An 18,721-nucleotide genomic window follows, 5' to 3' on the forward strand; every position below is an offset into this window, starting at 1 on the left:
CAATTTTAAATACCTAAGATTGGTTCTATTGAATGCGAATTTACTGTGTCGGGCGTCAGAGAAAGAAAACAAATAATGCACTGACATCCTCTTAACACTGCAGAAACTATACGCGTAAATATAAGCTGTAAACATTTTAATACAATAGCTGTTTATTTAATGTAGCCAAATATCACTGTTGCAACAATAAAAAAATTGTCATTATTATATCAAAATATTATATACGTGAACAACACGTATTCAGTAAAACCGCTTACGGATAAAACGTCAATAGGTATAATCTATAATCTTCGTCAAACGATAATTTCACTATTCTTCGTTAAATTGACGTGCGCGGGACTATAATATAATAAAACGTATATGGAGACAATATTTTAGCGAAATAAATTAATTACAAAAAAAAAAAAAATGCTGGCTTAGGAAAAATTGGAGAAATTTAGAAAATAATGAAGATCACATTTTTTTTCCATTCCGATTAGCAATGCGATTTTTTCTATTTTTAATTATCATTTCAAACCGGTTGTCGGCACACAGAGACGTCACATTAAAAACTAGTTCAAATCATTACCTATTCTTTATTATTTATAGAAAAAAAGAGTAATAAAAATATATAGTTGAATCACATTTCCTTAAGGTCAATTGTAATTGCAAATAGCAACATTTCGTCAGTGTATGAGTTTCCTGATGTTTATATTATGAGTATTTTATATGTGTTAGTATGTATTTCGTTGATAATCAAATGACAGACCATACCGCATTGATAAAGTAATAAACAGGAATTAATATAATGAAAATGTTGGCTTGCTTTATTAACAGTTATATGTACAAATTATATTAAATTTATAACGTCACATAATATATATATATATATATATAATATATTATATACGTAATTTAAATATAATACAGTAGTGTAATAAAAAAATATTGACTGACCTCTAAAGTACAATTGTAACCATTGGAAACTAGATAGTTTGAAACTGGATACATAAATACGCACAAGAGAAATTAGACTTCATCACCTGAAACAAATAAAGAAATACTTAATAAAAATATATTACTGTGTCAATGTTTATATCAATCGGTCAAATAAACTAATACATAAACGTTTTATTATTATAATCTGTGTATTATAATAGTTTAAACTGTTTTATTAATCGCGTACATATGCATGTATAATATTATGTTTATTGAACTCGGTAATAAAATTATACCTGTGATGGTTAGAATTTTATCTAAAATATTTGATTTTTTTTCTGTTAAAGTACCAGTTCGTCATTTAACATTTTGAATAAATATTCTGTGGATTTCAGTTGTTGTTAAATACGATAACTTCTACATCAAACAAACCTAATTTTATGACGTGTCAACCTATTGTATAATAGTTGTTTAAATTTGTAAATAATTCCTGATGTTAAAATAACACACAAAACGAATGTCATTTGACCAATGCATAATACCACAGTACATTCTAAGTTTTATAACATAAAATACATTCTACGTTTTTGCTTAATAAATTCATTCGTATACGACGTTCGGACTTTGAAGTAATAGGTTTATCGAGGAATAATAATTTAAATTAAGTGCCACCGTAGTGCTATTCCTGGAACGTCCTTGAATATTAAATCGTGCCGATGGTCGTCCGCCATAATATTCTGACAGAATGTAAAGCTCTTTCTTTTTCTGTCGCAATCACGTATTAAACGCAACTCCCTAGTACATATTATACATAATACACATTGGTACAATAACAATACACTTCTGCATGAGGGAATTAAGATTGATAACGAGTGGTATCATGTGTTGTAATTTAAATGGTTTGTCCAAACGTATAATGTACAAAATATATAGTGATCTACCAAATGTGTATTTACACATACGCGTATTTTAATTTATATGCATTTATTCAAATGCCAAACTTTATAATTCGAACACAATATGAAAACAATAAAATGGAGATTAACATGCTCGGTGAATCACCCTGTAGATACCCACCTGTTTGCCCACCTATTTTACTAGCTATATACTTATACATTATCATAATGGTCAACAGGGAAACATCAAATAAACACATACCTTTATAAGTTCCGTACAAAACCACATATTATCTACACATAGTATGTCAGTGGAGACCCGTCGTGTAGACAAGTTTAATATACTAATTAAGTAGAATTATATATTTTAATATTATGGTTTGGTTTTAGACTTTTAAAATAGATGATTTGTATCAACTGAGAGAACACCCAACATCAAGTTGAGTGAATATTGTAAGTACATTCTGCATATATGCAGTAGACATTTCTGTTAAGAGGACGTTGTACCATGTGTGCTAATCCTGTAATGGGAATTTTAAAATTTATATTTTGTTTGAAATTTTAAAATTATCATTAAATTACTTCAAAATTAATATACCACTTGCAAAAATCCATGGTAATATTATTACCTACTATAATAGGTAAATTCACTCCAACATCAAAATAATAATAGAGTAAAATAATCTCTTCAATATTTAATATGTTATACGTTAAGAGTTTAAGACGGAGACAAAATATGACGAGTACGACTACGCGTCCTCTTAATATCTCATTAATTCTACTATGAATATATTATTTATCAGATTTTATGTAAAGGGAACCGAATAATAATAAATTGTTCTCACAAATAAATTATAAAATTACATTATTACAAGTATAACATGTTTTAAAATGAACACTTATACAAAAATAAATTGATTTAATTTGAAATTATTGTGTAAAATACAAATTACTATTCAATACAAATCAAGTACATATTAAAAACTATTTTAAGTAATATGTAAAATTATGTAAAACGAAAATAAAATTGTTTTATTCAGAAACTCTTAAAAAGTATATAAATTATTATTCACGGGTACGTTTCACATGCTAGTTAAAAGTTTGTGGTAGGTACAAGTATATACAGAAGGTTTATATTGATAACCATTTAATTGTCTAAAAATGTGTGTTGTACCAAACTTAATGTTAGGTATGCGGTTTACGTGCATTTGTGTTATAATATTATAATTCAGTTGAATCACATTTTAATTTAAACTTATATATAATAATATATATTTTATATTAAATAATACATATTTATTATTTTTATAACCATATATGGTTAATAACGTCACTGTATACCATATGGGCTGAAACGTACGTGTTTTAAACTGTTGAACTATGTAACGCGTGAATATAATGTTATGTTGTTGCAGATTTGCCCCCAATGAAGGTGCATCGAAGGACAAAATTTAATATTTTGGCGCTATGTGAAACAAAATGTTATGCCTTCCCAAAAAAAAAGATCAATCATTACACATTTTATTTTTATAATATAATATTTATAACTATTTAAAAAGATGATATCTATGATGAATTATATATATCGTAATTAATTCTACGATGATGTGTGCGTGTTGTTGTTTTTCGTCTATCATAATCTTTTGGAGCACTAAAATTGATTCAATTTTCAACTTTGTGAATGGTTTTAGTTAGAGATGGTCATCTAGTTTTAGAGGGAAGGTCCCAATAAAATCAAGTTAATTGGAAAAACCAAAAATAAAATAGGGATCAACATCAATTTCCAATCAAAGTTTTATTTTTTATCATAATTTGAAAACAAATAACTGTAAAAGCTTAAATTTTTCAACAAATACAAATATGTATTTATATAATAATTTTAAAAATATTTTGACCCTTTTTGTACTATTTTTAGGCATTGAAATTGTTTGCATTTTTAGTTATTTTAAATTTATGAAAAATAAAATTTTTTTTTAAATGTATTATTACTTATAAAACATATCAATTGATAACAGTAGTATTATAATATGTAATTTTTTTTGGAAAAAACCTTAATTATAAGATTATAACTAATAAAAAAATAAATTACCTACTTTAGTAGCAATATACAAATAGGTATATGATTATAATATATTTATATTATAATAAATTACATGCTTAGAAATATAGACTAGCACTTTGCAGACCCAGCTCAGCATCTTTTTTCGTATACAATATTGAATTCAAATTTATTTAGGACACCTTCCATATATTTTTATTCATATGATGGCAACCTTCTATATATCAGAGCAACTTATACATTTTTTTTTTTTTTATATAACATTATTCATAGGATTTATTTTTAAACGGTAAAAACAGCATTATATTTTAAATAAAAAAATAGTTTGCAACCCTCTAAAATCTGCCAATTGTAAATCGTAATTTTTTTTTTCAAAATAATCCACAGTTTTAATTTTTATTGCACGTGCCTACACGTAACATAGCTGAATGGTATTATTTTAGACTATATAGTATAATACAAGCAAAACTTTCACGTTTTGATTTCATATCGTTAATATATAATTATATATTATATAGCAGAAGAAGATTAATAAACAATTGAACTATTTAAAAATAGAATACATAAATCATGCGTCGCATAGTTTCTTCAACAATAATTATTAATATTGACATGGAAATAACTACATTATAGCTGTACTCGGTATCATATAATTATATTATGCGATATTTTGAATAAAACCATATCATTCGTGCGTTACTAAAATCATAATATATTATGTATTATAATTTATAACTTATAAAGTTATTTGTTTTCAGATAGTTGCACACACACATGAATTTGATTTTAGGTTGCCAGGAGTTTAATTTTTTTTCAACTAATATATTATAGATATATATATAACTATATATATATTTGACATTTAAGGTTTATATTTTTTTTATCGTCAACATAAATAATGAACATGTTTTTATGCAAAACATAATGAATACGTTACGTATTAAAATTTAATAACAAGTTATTTTTTTTATGAAATAGACAAAAAACTTATATAAACCTTATTGTAACGCACACTCATATATATATTTTTACATAGTATATATTGTATACGGTAGGTTATATTTTTTGGTAAAAATCGCACTAGTCACGAGCCACTACAAATGACGATAAAAAATAAACAACAAAACAACAGTTACCTATTTTATCAACGGAAGAGTGACATGTTAGCAACAATACTCAATTTAATCGAAATAATTTCAAATACGATTTTTTTCTTCTATGGTTATTTAAACAGTTACATCTGTCAAATGCGTATTTTTTGTATGGTTTTGTTTAGTAAAAAAAATAAAAAAATAGATTAAATTATTTTATTCCTCAAACTATAACTGCGTGTTACCTAAAAATTATAACTCGTTAATCATAATAGAATAAATTTACATTATTAGAATATCATATCACAGATAGTTTAAATTCTGTTATTAAATTATATAGATTATGGAAGTTCACACACGAAGCGACGCTTAAAACGGTTTGAAGACAATTCGGTTTACAGTACATACTACTTCCAAAGGTAATTGTTGCTAAAATATTTATCAACTACATTATATATATTATAATGTGTTTAGTATAAATTATGCTAAACATTGAGGTGAAATTTACAAACAAAGTAACCGGCGTATCAACGAAATTAATGTCGTAAGTCTATCGTAAAATCGAAACAAACGTTTTTAAAACGTACAATTTGTAAATAATAGTTCTGAAATTAATCATATAGGTAATAAGTAGTCCATTTGTAATTGCTTATAGTCTGTTTATTTAATTGTTTTTATAAAAAGGTCATACAATTAGTTCTGGGGATACCTTATACGTAGTATAAAATATAAAATTTATGTCGTATCATATTTGATTAGATCTAACGCCGTATTCCGTAGATTCCTAATTATGTAGGTGACTAAATTTTAGATTATTTGATATTACTATTTCGTCTGTATATAGTATACGAGTACAAATGTATAAATTAATAGAATATAATTAAATTACACTGTATATTATATTATGTATGATTATTGATAATAGTATGTCAACGTGTATAATCTAATATTACCAATAATATATACGGTAAGTGGAGAGGAGGGCTAAACGATGATAAAAAAAAAAATAATTGTACATCTCGCGGACCTAAAGTACGTGAAAAATTCCACGGCCATACGCTTCATACGTAATATATTATAATAATAAGTGCACAAAAGGATTCCGACGTTGCACTAACAGTTTATATCTATAATGTGCGTTGCGTTGACGATGCGATATCCAACGTATAATAAGAACATATAGGCGTGAGCCAAACGAAGAGAAAGTCAAACAATCGACGTTGTACGGACGGAATAAGGTAAACCGTAAACCGAAATAAGTGATTCCTCGTGCCTATTCCATATAGTGTATAATAATATATCATATTATTATACTGTCCGTTAACTGTGTATACTATGTACTATTATAATATCCTAGCATTTTATTCCGCGCGTTTTATGGGTATATAATGTGTTGAATTTTGATCCCGTTTACTTCGGAAGGTGAAAAATAAAAACTAGAGATCGTTCTATAAAATACGTACTACGCCGAAATTCGCACGTTTATGTATTTATTTTATCTACGTATTGAGTATAACCGTGGCAACACGTAATTGCATTACGATCTCTGAGGAGCCTAGTCGGCTCTCGTTAACGTTTAGAAACGTCACGAAATCGACTTTCGTCAACGGGTCAAATTATTATTATTATCGTCATGACACGCGCGTATAGTCAGCAAATAGTTGTTTTAGGAATTTTGAGGCCCGGGGGTTGTGATACGTTCAAAATATCTGTCGCAAACTGCGAAAAACACACTTTTTTATTCATCTATTTTTATCGCTTTTTAAATTAAATATATTTTTTTTCTTGACTATTTAATATCATCATAATTGTATAATATATCGAGTCATTAAGGTTTTACTATCAATCTATCATTGTATAATAATATTAATAAAGCAAACATTTAAAAGTTTGATTTCCCTTTAACGCTTGCTTCAATAAAATTCAGATTTATTCAGTTTAGTTAATATTTTCGCGGGTAATAAAACATTTTAAAGAAGAAATTAAAATTAAAAATCATTTTATTGTATCACTCAAAAATAAAACATTGAAATAACATAAGCATTAATAATAGAATCATACATATGGTGCATTATTATTACAAATTTGAAATGATACAGAAAATGTATTTAAAAACGATAAATACTATCGCAAAAACAAAATGAATAAATACAAATAAAATTAAAATACCACAATTAATAATTGGTTTCATCTTCTCTGCGTTTTTGTATTAACATAGTGTTTACATATACAACAATAAATATCAATTTCTAACGCATCGACCATCACGTTGTATTGGAAAATACGACGTAAAAATGTCAGTTTATTAATTATCACTTTTGTCTAACAGCTTTACGTTATTGCGATAACACTTATGATACGATCACTTATCAATCGTGTACTAAAACTCGTAGACAACCGAATTCACGTAATGGTCGTAGTATACCCTTAAATCATTTATTTAATTACAAATATGAGTGAGTAGGTACCCTTAACCCTGGCCAGTTTTTCGAAAAAATCTGCACTCAGTCTTCCTCGTTCTAACTGGCAAGAACTTAAATTATTATATATTGTAACGAATAAACTATACTTATAACTTATCAACGTTTTCATGATTGTCAGTATAGCAACATCGTGAGGAAACCAGTTAAACCATAGAATGAAAAATAAAAAAGATTAATACATTTATTCTGTGGTTAAACGCGCAAATCCAGTTGAAAATTTTGGCGTCGCCTATACATTTCAATAGGAATAAAACCATTCATAAATAAAAACATATCATTTAAGAGGTACGTTTTTACGGGCGATTGTGAATTGCGCCCATAGTGAGCGAGTAGTAAAAATAGTATAGTAAATTGCACCCGTTATTTTTCAGTTTCTTAAATGGATATAATAAATTGTGCTCGTAGTATCTAAGTGACCTATTAATTATTACATCTATTTTAAATAGGTACTGTTGTTCATTTTTTGGTATAAAAGCCGAACGTCGATTACTGTAATGGTTATAAATTCATGATATTAACGATATCAATGACTTTATACGTAGGTAATATTTTAGTAAGTTGTTTGTAGTGCGCCACAATACAACATGGATATAGGTATTGGATTTAATCAGAAAGAAAATATGGTTATAATCTACGAAAATTATAAATGTTCAAAATTAAAATATGAATTGTATTCAGATGAAACAAAGTGGCGATGTAGTATAAAAACGAGTAAAGCATTTTTGAAAACAATGGGACAAAACAATTATATTACTAAAAAAAATGTAAATCACAATCATTTAACTGATTCTCAAAAATTATAATAAATTATGTCCGTAATATTATAAAATAATAGAGTTACAATCTAAAATTTACATTATTAAGTATGAACATGCCTTAACAATTTTAAAACCCAAAATAAAAATTTCATTCTATTTTTTATTTATTTTATCTAAACCAAAAAATTATTTTTGGAAAACAGAGTGATAATCGCTTTCTTGTGATGTCCTCTAACCACTGAGTAATACTAAATGGCTTCCATAAAAATAATATCTCAGCTGAGTGCAATTTACAACACACAAATTTATAAATAAAATGTATTGGGCGAAATTTACAATTCTTTTCTTCGTTATGCCATTATGCGCAATTTACGTTTGTATGTTTTAGTAAAAGCGAATGTACATTAAGAGTATTGTTAAATAACTGCATCCAAATTGCATGTCAAAACTCAAATTTGAGTAAAATTACGTAAAATTATTTTATTGAATGCCTGTCTGAATTTTGTTTTATTCAATACAATTGTAAAATTTCCCTTTCTACTTTTCCAGATTTAGGATTGTTATTTAACAATATATTTAATGTAATATGTGGTTAAAAATCGGATGCTTCTTTATATCGTATAGATATATAAAAAAAATATTATAAATGTATAATAATAATATTAATACCTATCTATTTTCAAAAATTAATTTTTATTAAAATATTATAGCTAATTTGTCAGCAAATTCAAACCTAATTACTTGGTTATTTTCATATATTTTATCTATTAACGTATTTTTATATGAAATTTTCTTTGTCTATTTTTTTTTACATAATGATACATATGATAATTTATTTGTATTATAATTATTATTTAAGCCACAAACAACTCGAACATCAATAATTCTTACATACATTTCGGTTGTTATGATTTTTAACTTAGCCTAAGCAATTTGTTTCAAATTATAATAATAAAAAGTTGTACCACATACATATATGATATATAATGAAATACGGATGTCTTGATGTCTACTGTAATCCGCATATTATTATCATTATTTTATCATTGTGATGTGAAGACGGTTGCGTTGTCTAAAACTGCACACTTTCAGGTATATTATTATTGTAAAATAATTTTCCTTTTTCTGCTATCACGTGCCCTTTTTTACCCGATTGCCTTTCCTTATAGACGTCACGTTTAAATTTTATTATTGATATTTTTTTCCACTTTTATAATAATACATTAATGCATAGTCGCGTCGACTGAATTTATTGCATAATATTTGTGTATAGTTTTTTTCTTCAGAATAGTTCATAATCGATCGTCTATTATAATAGTTGTTTTTCCTGACGTAATAGAATTTCATCGACAACGCGAGTTCATCAAAACATTAATTATTTACTGCAGTGGTTTGGAATATTTAATGATTCTTTTTATTATTATTATATAAATATACACATTTATATTCATACGCCCTATTAAATATAAAGCATTTGCGATGTTTTTTTTATGTAAATTTATGTTTTATTTACTACTTTAAAAATGTCCGTTTTTTTTATACCAACGGACGAGTACCTATATTATATACATAATATAGTTGTAAACCTATATAAAACGCATAAAATGCATCATCTGTGGCTGATACATAAACAGTAACACATAATAATATACACACACGTATTTATAATGTCGAAACGCGCGTATAAATTGCATAACAAAAAATCATAAATTATTAATAGTGTATACAAACTGAATTAAATATAGACATGTTGTTGGTACCGCCTTACATATTCATTTCGACTCCGCTGCAAACGACTTGGATCGAATTTCGTTTTTTTCCAACAATTGTACTATAATCTGCAGTTAGATCCAGCAGTGTATAGAGTTACGTAATATCGTACATTATACTATGTCGTATTATAATATACAATAATATAATATCTGATGATGCCGCGGTCGTTAATTATTGGATAACCGCGGTGCAATTAACGTGCAGTACAACGTAATACTGTGATGATGGCTGTTTGAGAACAGGACACCCATCATATTATACATAAACGGATAAACGTATACCTATCTACAAATTAAATTTGGTCGAAAACCATATCAACGTTCATTATTCTATATATTTTTTTACATCAAACAGTAATGACCAGACATGTAGTATTACATTATGTACAGAGTTACACAAGATGATTATAAAAAAACTGCAGCACGCGTATAAAACATATTTTATCATATTATACAACACGTGTATTCAGTACTAAACCAACTACCACCAATATACCTTCAGTAATTAACGCCATTGTTCTTCTGGTGCGTTACTCGTCCCGAGTGTACACTATATAATAATAATATAATATATCTATTATTCTACGTATAATATTCCTAAGTATTCATAAGATCCTATACGTTATGGGTACATAACTTTCTTACATTATACAATAATATAATGTATATGCTATTCGATTTTTTGATTTTTACACGGAAAAGCTCATAATATCATAATATTGTTATATTATGTGATTGTACATAACGCGCGTTACATAAATCCTTAATGAATACAATTTATATTACAATAATAATCGTTTGGCCGTAAAACAATTAAGTATAGGTAATATAGGTTGCGGTAACAGGTCACCGTTTCGCTTTGACGAACGCGCGTGTTATAATATAATTTTATACTTAGGCCTTGGCGAATTTTCCATCATAAGTAAAATGTGTATAGTCTATTATATACCGTCCGTCAAAGATTTTAAGCTAATAAGAATTATATAGTTATATATTCGCGTAGACGGTTCGGTTTTTAACAACGCTATAATATATTCATGTCGAAAACAATTTTAAAAATCTTCACTTGAGTCAGTAACTAGTAGAATTTACATATATATAATATAATATTTGATATGGACAAAATCATACAAAAAATAATTCAAATAAAATTACAACATTTTAGGACTTTTACATTTTTATGGTATTTTTGTAATTTTAATAATTTTATTTTACTATTTATTGCTAATCCATGCGTTGTTCACATCTAAGTAAAAATTAAGATAAATATATTGATGGTGAATGTGTATGCATTTATTGAGCCTGATGATGTTAATACTATTTTTAAATGAGAACAGTTAATGTAAAGCTGTGTATTTTACAATAACAAATCGATTATTCAAATGTAATAGAAATTCATTCAAATTTGAACAAACAAAAAAAAAAAAATTCAACAAAAATTCACAAACATATAAGTTAGGTTGGGATTTATATTGACTAATATAATATATAATTATTATCTTGAAAAAAAAATATAACATAGATCATTTGTATTGATTATATTTTACAAAATGAAAAATGTTAAATGACATCGAAATCATCGGATAGCAAAAATATTTTATTAAATTTAAAAATGAAGTTTATTTCAGTTACTTTAGCTTAAAAACTGTTTTTATTTGTAATCCTCATTTTCAAAGCACATTATTGTACAAATGTCATTGTTTTCTAGTTCTACAAGTTTCGAGCTCTGATCGTCACGTTTTGCTGGGCCGAACACACACGTAGTATACTAGTATCTTTTGAGATGCTTTAAAGCAGGGGTTGCCAACCAGTCGATCTCTAAATGAATTTGAGTCGATCGCGAAACCCTTTCGAATTTTTGGTTTTTTTCAGAAAACAATTAAAATATTTTTTTTTTTGTAAATTTGTAAATTTGTATAACTTTGTATATCCCACGAATATAAAAATTATATTTAGAAAAAAGCAATAAATAACTATGAAAAACGAAATTATACACAGATATTAAATAAAAAGTGTAACATGCATACACATATTATATAATATATTTTTTGTTTATTGACAACTTTTTTTTTTTTTTGGTCGATCGCGACAACCTTGAAAATCTCGGAGATCGATCGCAAGTCTATTAAAGTTGGCCACCCTTCCTTAAAGGACTTTAGATTAGTTTACACTGAACTATTAAGCCGGATTCACAGTGACGTCGTCTGTCGTGTTGTGTGACTCTTATCGTATTCTGATTGGTCATTGTGATTATGTTATCAATTGCTAAATAGTTTCTACCAGGAAATTTTAGAATTGAGCTGAGCTCAACTTTTTGACACGAAACAGCTGACGACGTCACCATGAACCCGGCTTTGTATGTACCTATTGTATTAAAGTATAATCTAAGGGCATACTAGTTATACATGAAATTAAGGTCGTGATATCCTCGCCACAGATACAGTAAAAGCTCAGTATCTCAAAGTCCCAAGAGACCAAAAAAAATTCGAAATATCGAAACTTCGAGTTACCGAGATAATTTAAAAGTCTAATGTCAAATAATCAGGACTGAAAAAATAAATACGACGTACAAAAACTTTGAGAGATCGGAGTTTGAGATAACGAGGTTCCACTGTAATAGATACTAAATTACAATAGGTAAAATAGAATAATAACTTTAAAACACAACATGACAAATATTACTATAAATATACTGATAATAATAAAAAAAAAAGAAATATAGGTAGTATTGAAATTAATTTAATTTAAATTTATTGAATTCAAAATTCAAAAAGATAGTGTATCGACAAAATTGTTTTCTTTATCTACGAGTTCTCACTACACCGAGTATCTGAGTCGTAAAGTTAAATAAATTCAACATTTAGATAAAGTTTTACCAATATTTTGTTAAATGCGTATATTAATATACGGAACATGACATTGCACAGTGTAGTGTGAACCTGCAGGCTTTAAACCATACCCACAACTGTATATAACCATTATGATACAACAAGTAGACTCTTCGATCACAGTATATCGCGTATACTCGTATTATTAAAAATTATTACTTTTAGAGTAATGATATCTATGTATACAAGTACATTATCTATTTCTATAACGATAAAATATCATCGTAACTATCATTAATAATTTGTCGGTTGAAGTCGAAAGTTTTCGTGATCACGACGGCTGAGAAGCATACGTTTCCGGCGACCGAGAAAGTTTACAGCAGCTAACGTAGGTATAAACATAACTTCGTATGTCCCTACTGCATATACGTATATAGATTATTCTGTTGACAGTTATTGCTGCATTTTAACCGGTTCGAAACAGCGAAAATCCATCAAATCTTGCCGCAGCAGCTTGACTACTGGGAACGATAAATAATGATGATTTGGTTTTCGCGTCGATTATCGGCCATGCATTTATTATTTATTTTCGTTCGTTTGATCTGTCAGATGCGTGGCATCCGCTGTATAAATTACATAGCAGAATGGTAAAAAAAAAATCAATTATTCTTTCTTTTTCTTCTCCACAAAAACCTCCTATATGTTGTTTGAACCGTAACTGTCTATAGTAACGCTATTATTTTTAATATTCAATGCAAACGCATAAATGATATTAAAATTATATAGTGCCACCACGTCACTCTCACTATTTTTATCAAGTGGACCTAATATACTACTACCACTGTGACCGCTATTTAATCTAATATGTTATTATAAAATTGTTATTATTATCTTATATTATAAACAGTTGTGGTTCCCATACATTTCACCGGGCGTTACAACTTTTTCAAACTGTAACAACTATAACACCAACAACAACAACTACAACAATTATGACGGCGGCGGTGCAGCCGGTAATCGCATCCGTTTATCACATTGGGACCGCGGTTATGTTACGTTTTGTCGTTTTCGTTTTCTATACTATTATCGTTGAAACCATATGTTTATACGGGGTGGTCCAATCATGTAATTTGTTTTAACTATGTATTCTATGTTGTAGGTTTTTTGTTTTTAAAATTTTGAAATTCTTTTAACGACAAACATATTATTTTAAATTTTTTAATCGGAAGCAAAATATTTTTATAGAAAATTTCTAATACTGCAAAATAATCAGTTATTTTTAATTTTTTAAACATCTAAGTTAAAAAAAACACTACGGAAATAGTGACCAATACCATTTGCCAGTTAATCAAACACCCACAGTAGGTAACTTTACACAATATTTCGTTTAATACGCCTGTCTAATCACACATGTAAATCATTATATTAGCTATATTTGTTGACCGTTGTCGTTGATTTTAATATTCGTAAACGACCGCAAAATAAAATCACATATTTACTAAATCTAATTACAGTAAATTTCTAAGATAAAACAAATGTATAGTAGGTAATACCTATATTATGCTATAATACTGTGAAACATAAATATAAAAACATTTTTATCAAGAAAACTTGAGAAATCGACTTAGAAAATGAATGTAGCTGTTCGGATAGAACATTCTGTATATACTTACATTCCAGTTGCTACAGACGGCGAGGCGGCGGTGGCCTCGTGTGAGAAACGAAACGGTACTCATCGAGAACCGTAGTTTCCCCGAAGACAATGGAGACAGTGCCCTACACTATTTTGCCAGCTCATTACATACCGCAGAGCCCATACTTGTATACAATATTATGTATAATACGAACGTTTAATTACGTATGTAGGTATATTGTTATATTATACTAACCATCGTCATCGTCGTCGTTGATTTTAATTCACGAACAGTAAAATCACATAATTATTGTACTAATTATAATAGTATTATGACGAGCGTATATGAATAACGTTTATTTTCTACGTACACGACGGGAAAGAAGACTTTCGCGGGAGAATGCAAAAGCATATTATTATATTACCGTAATATATTATAAACTCTTTTATGATTGTCTACCCCATACATAATATTATAATAAACGAGAGACGCAACAGGTATTAAAATTATCGTAATATTATAACGCACCGCGTAGCGAAAATGATAGTAATAATATTATAATCTTTAAATGAAATACATAATTTTCTGCCCCGGTAAAGCGATTTAGTCGTATTAATGTATTGCTACACATATGTATCTTTGCATTACTCATAATCATAAACAATAACGAGATTAGCCTTTATCAGTGTATTAAATTAATCTCAATATTCAAATCATCAGAACAATACCGGAAAATTGATTAAGTGCCTGATGTGTAGTAAATAGTAACATACATAATTACGAACCTAATTTATAAGTAATGAATTTAAAAATTGACTGATATGTTAACGTGAATAAATGAGAATGATTAAATGAGAATTAAACAAAATACAAATTAATAAAGATGAGTCTTGGAATCAAATTAAAGTATTATATTATTATCCGGTATTCTGTTATACATAGCATTCTATGAATGAGATGATTGTATTCATGGCCAGTAGTATCGGTAAACGTGGTGAATAAATAGCTGGTGATTTGTAACTTTGTATAAAGGAACACGGGAGGAAATCAAGGAAACAAAAATTCGTGTTTTTCAATTAATGTAAATACTAAATTAAAATGATCTAGATAACATCTTTCGTGATTTATACCTACTGTTTTCGTTAGTCTTAAAATTAAAACATTTTAATAATATTAATAAATAATTATAAATTTGTACAATGAATTATAAAATAAGTACCTATCTAACTATATTTGTACAACGTAATACTTTAACGTATAAGTTATAACGAAATTGTACTTGGAAAACTTCAAAAACTAACCAAAATTCGTATAAGACCTGAATATACTTTTTATCTTTTTTTTATTCAAATCAAAACATATAAATAATATTTGTATATTAAGTGGTCATATTATGTATTATTGTAAGTATCTTGCAATAATGTGTTATTTCACAATATTTTTTTGAAAATATTTTTTTAAACCAATAAAAAACTCAGTAAGTTAAATATAACATCTTTTATAATAGATAAATATAGTAGATTAATGAACTAACTCTGCAAATGACACTATTTAAACAATATAAAATAAAAGTATAGTCAAGAAAATAATATATGATAATTTAAATCAAGTACAGTTTTAATTAAATCGTGACATTTGTTTTTTGATAAACGAGCTTAACTCAATATCGTATATTGAATAAAGCAATTTATCATTTCATCAAAATACTAAGACAGACATTAAGTAAAGAGCAACTCATAGTTATATCTATTTTTATAAAAAAAAGTAATCTAGTATAGTACTATAAAAAAAACATAAAAGGTTTCAAAACCAATTACAAAATTCGGAAATTTAACGAGAATATCCATTCATTACACGTTTTGATAGGTTTTTACATCAAGCTGTAGTATTGACCATAACAAATAATAATTAAGATCAAACTTATCAAACAATATATGCTTTAAAGTGGCGTAGACGTGGAAGTAGATATGTAAACAAAGAAATGTTCAGTCTTTAAACACGACTTTTTGGCTCATAAATCGTATAATATATTATATTATTATGCAAAAACAATAATGTTTCTATTTCGCTTTCGAGGGGGCGCTTGAGTAGGTGTCTGGCACATACAGTTATCTGGTGGTGGCGTGAACCTATACGTTCACTTGCCATGTGTGTATTTATATTTTTAGTATTTTTTACCACCTACTATATTATGTTGCTATATTATCCTCGCTTTTTTCGAGCATAAATATACTAGTACATTCAAAACACATGTCAAAAAAAAAAAGAAAAATATGTCCAAATGTCTTCCGATATCTTTATTATTAAGAGGATTTGTCCACATTTTACGTCATAGGCTATATTAAATCGCACATCACCTAAACTTAAAATTAAAAAACTTGAGTTGCCACTATCAATAATAATAAATTATTTAAAATATTATTACTTTTTATTAAATTAAATAATTTTCATTTAGGGAATCTTATTTTTTTATTGCACTTGAACTCAATAATTCTTATAATGGTAAATTAAAAAATAAATAAACCAAAGTCTTAATTAAAATACTATATATATATTCAGTTTAAAAAAAAAAAGTTTAACACATTTTTAATTTTTAATTTTAAGTGTACAAATAAATAGAAGATGATGTAAGTACGATACCCATTTAAGCAGATAATGTAACTTTAACAGAGTTTTCCAAGAAATGTTATGTTATTCCATTCCATTTGGACTGACCCTTTATGAAAGATAGTTTACAATTTGATATTATCTATTTTTTTCTTTTTGGCATGTGAATTGCACGCCAAAATTACATGTTGTATTTATATATACTGTTACTATTTAAGCAAAAATGTAATAGTCGAGTTGGCCATTACGAGCCTGCAATCTCAAAAATATACTTTTCTGGCAGACGCCATTACAGCAGCAGTATAGTTTGTTGTTACGCGTTTCATTTCGACATTCCGCTATAAATGTATTCATAATCCATAAGAGTGCGGCAATACGTGCTAATTTTTTCTTGTCTTAGAAACAATAGAATACGATTTCGCTAGTTCGATACATTTAATAGAATTTCATAGTCGCTTACACCACGTTTTAATGAAAACGCTAAAGCAATTAAAGCATTATTAATACTTACGTTATTGCATTACGGCCACAAACTCACTCTGCGGTCCACCCGAATATATCTGCCTTAATACAGGGTTTGACGGTGTAATAAGATGATTTCGATATTCAATTATTATTATTTAAAGAATAAATTTATTTTTATTCTAAGAAATATAAATATACAAAAGTTATCATTTACTGTTCAATAAAAAATAAGCTATTTTTGAAGTTTCGTACGACCCCCGAAGCATATTAATGTGCATTGTTCAATATCGTCCCAAATGCGTTGTTTCATTACTTGGATATTTCTCGATGAATAATTGTCCTCAAAGCTTGGTTTAAGATACCCCGTAAAAAAAATCGCAAGAATTTATATATTTCAATAAAAATCATTAGGCAAGCATAATTTATATAAAATAGTTTTTTTCTTTATTGAACACCAAATGGTAATTTTGTACTGAATATTGAAATCATCCAGTGTCACTATAGCCGGCCCTGTATTATATCAATGGAGTTGCTTAAATGCGGTTATTACAAATTTACAAACCACATTATTTTTTATTTCATGTTTGTTTTTGAATATTACGATGATGTGCTTGCAGTTTAAACAATGGTCCTACTGGAGTCTCGTATTGTAGCAATACAATATTACAATGGATTTATGCTCTAAATAGCTTTCCATATGGGTATATATTATAAATGGCTAATGTTCTGCAACGTTAAAAATGGTCCGTCAACGGTGCAACGGATAACGATAACACTAAGCGACGCGAAGACGACCGTCCACCATAATAGTGTAATAATACACATAATATACCTACGCAATACACGAGTGCAGTGCAGTTTGTGTGTGAATGTGTTACGGATTATGCACCGTTATAATACAGGTACACTCTGAGCAAACTTGTCTACGCCATATAATAATAATAATAATAATAATAATAGTACGACAACGACGACGATGACGATCATAATACACGCGGCAGACGGATAAGAGCGAGAGAATAACGTAAAAAAAAAATGCTCAACGTTGATAATTTCCGCGCGTTAAATATGATCAAATATTACGAAGAAAAAAAATAATGTCAACCAGTTTGGCCGAAAGCTTTCAATTTCTTCACTGTTAATAATATTAAAACATGAGTGATATGCAGAAATGTATTATCATAATATCTTCGTAACTCGTAAGTGTATA

General features: G+C 27.6%; 1 protein-coding gene across 1 annotated transcript in view; it reads right to left on the minus strand.

Moving 5' to 3' along the window:
• Nucleotides 1–18,721, minus strand: part of LOC132919788 (uncharacterized) — an 84,228-nt gene that overhangs the window by 48,767 nt on the left and 16,740 nt on the right. The window contains exon 2 of the mRNA XM_060981635.1: nucleotides 937–1,022. The gene's annotated coding sequence lies outside the window, so the exon portion shown is untranslated. The remainder of the gene's footprint in view (nucleotides 1–936; nucleotides 1,023–18,721) is intronic.

The sequence above is a fragment of the Rhopalosiphum padi genome, chromosome 2, assembly GCF_020882245.1.
Source record: "Rhopalosiphum padi isolate XX-2018 chromosome 2, ASM2088224v1, whole genome shotgun sequence".
Lineage (NCBI taxonomy): Eukaryota > Metazoa > Arthropoda > Insecta > Hemiptera > Aphididae > Rhopalosiphum > Rhopalosiphum padi.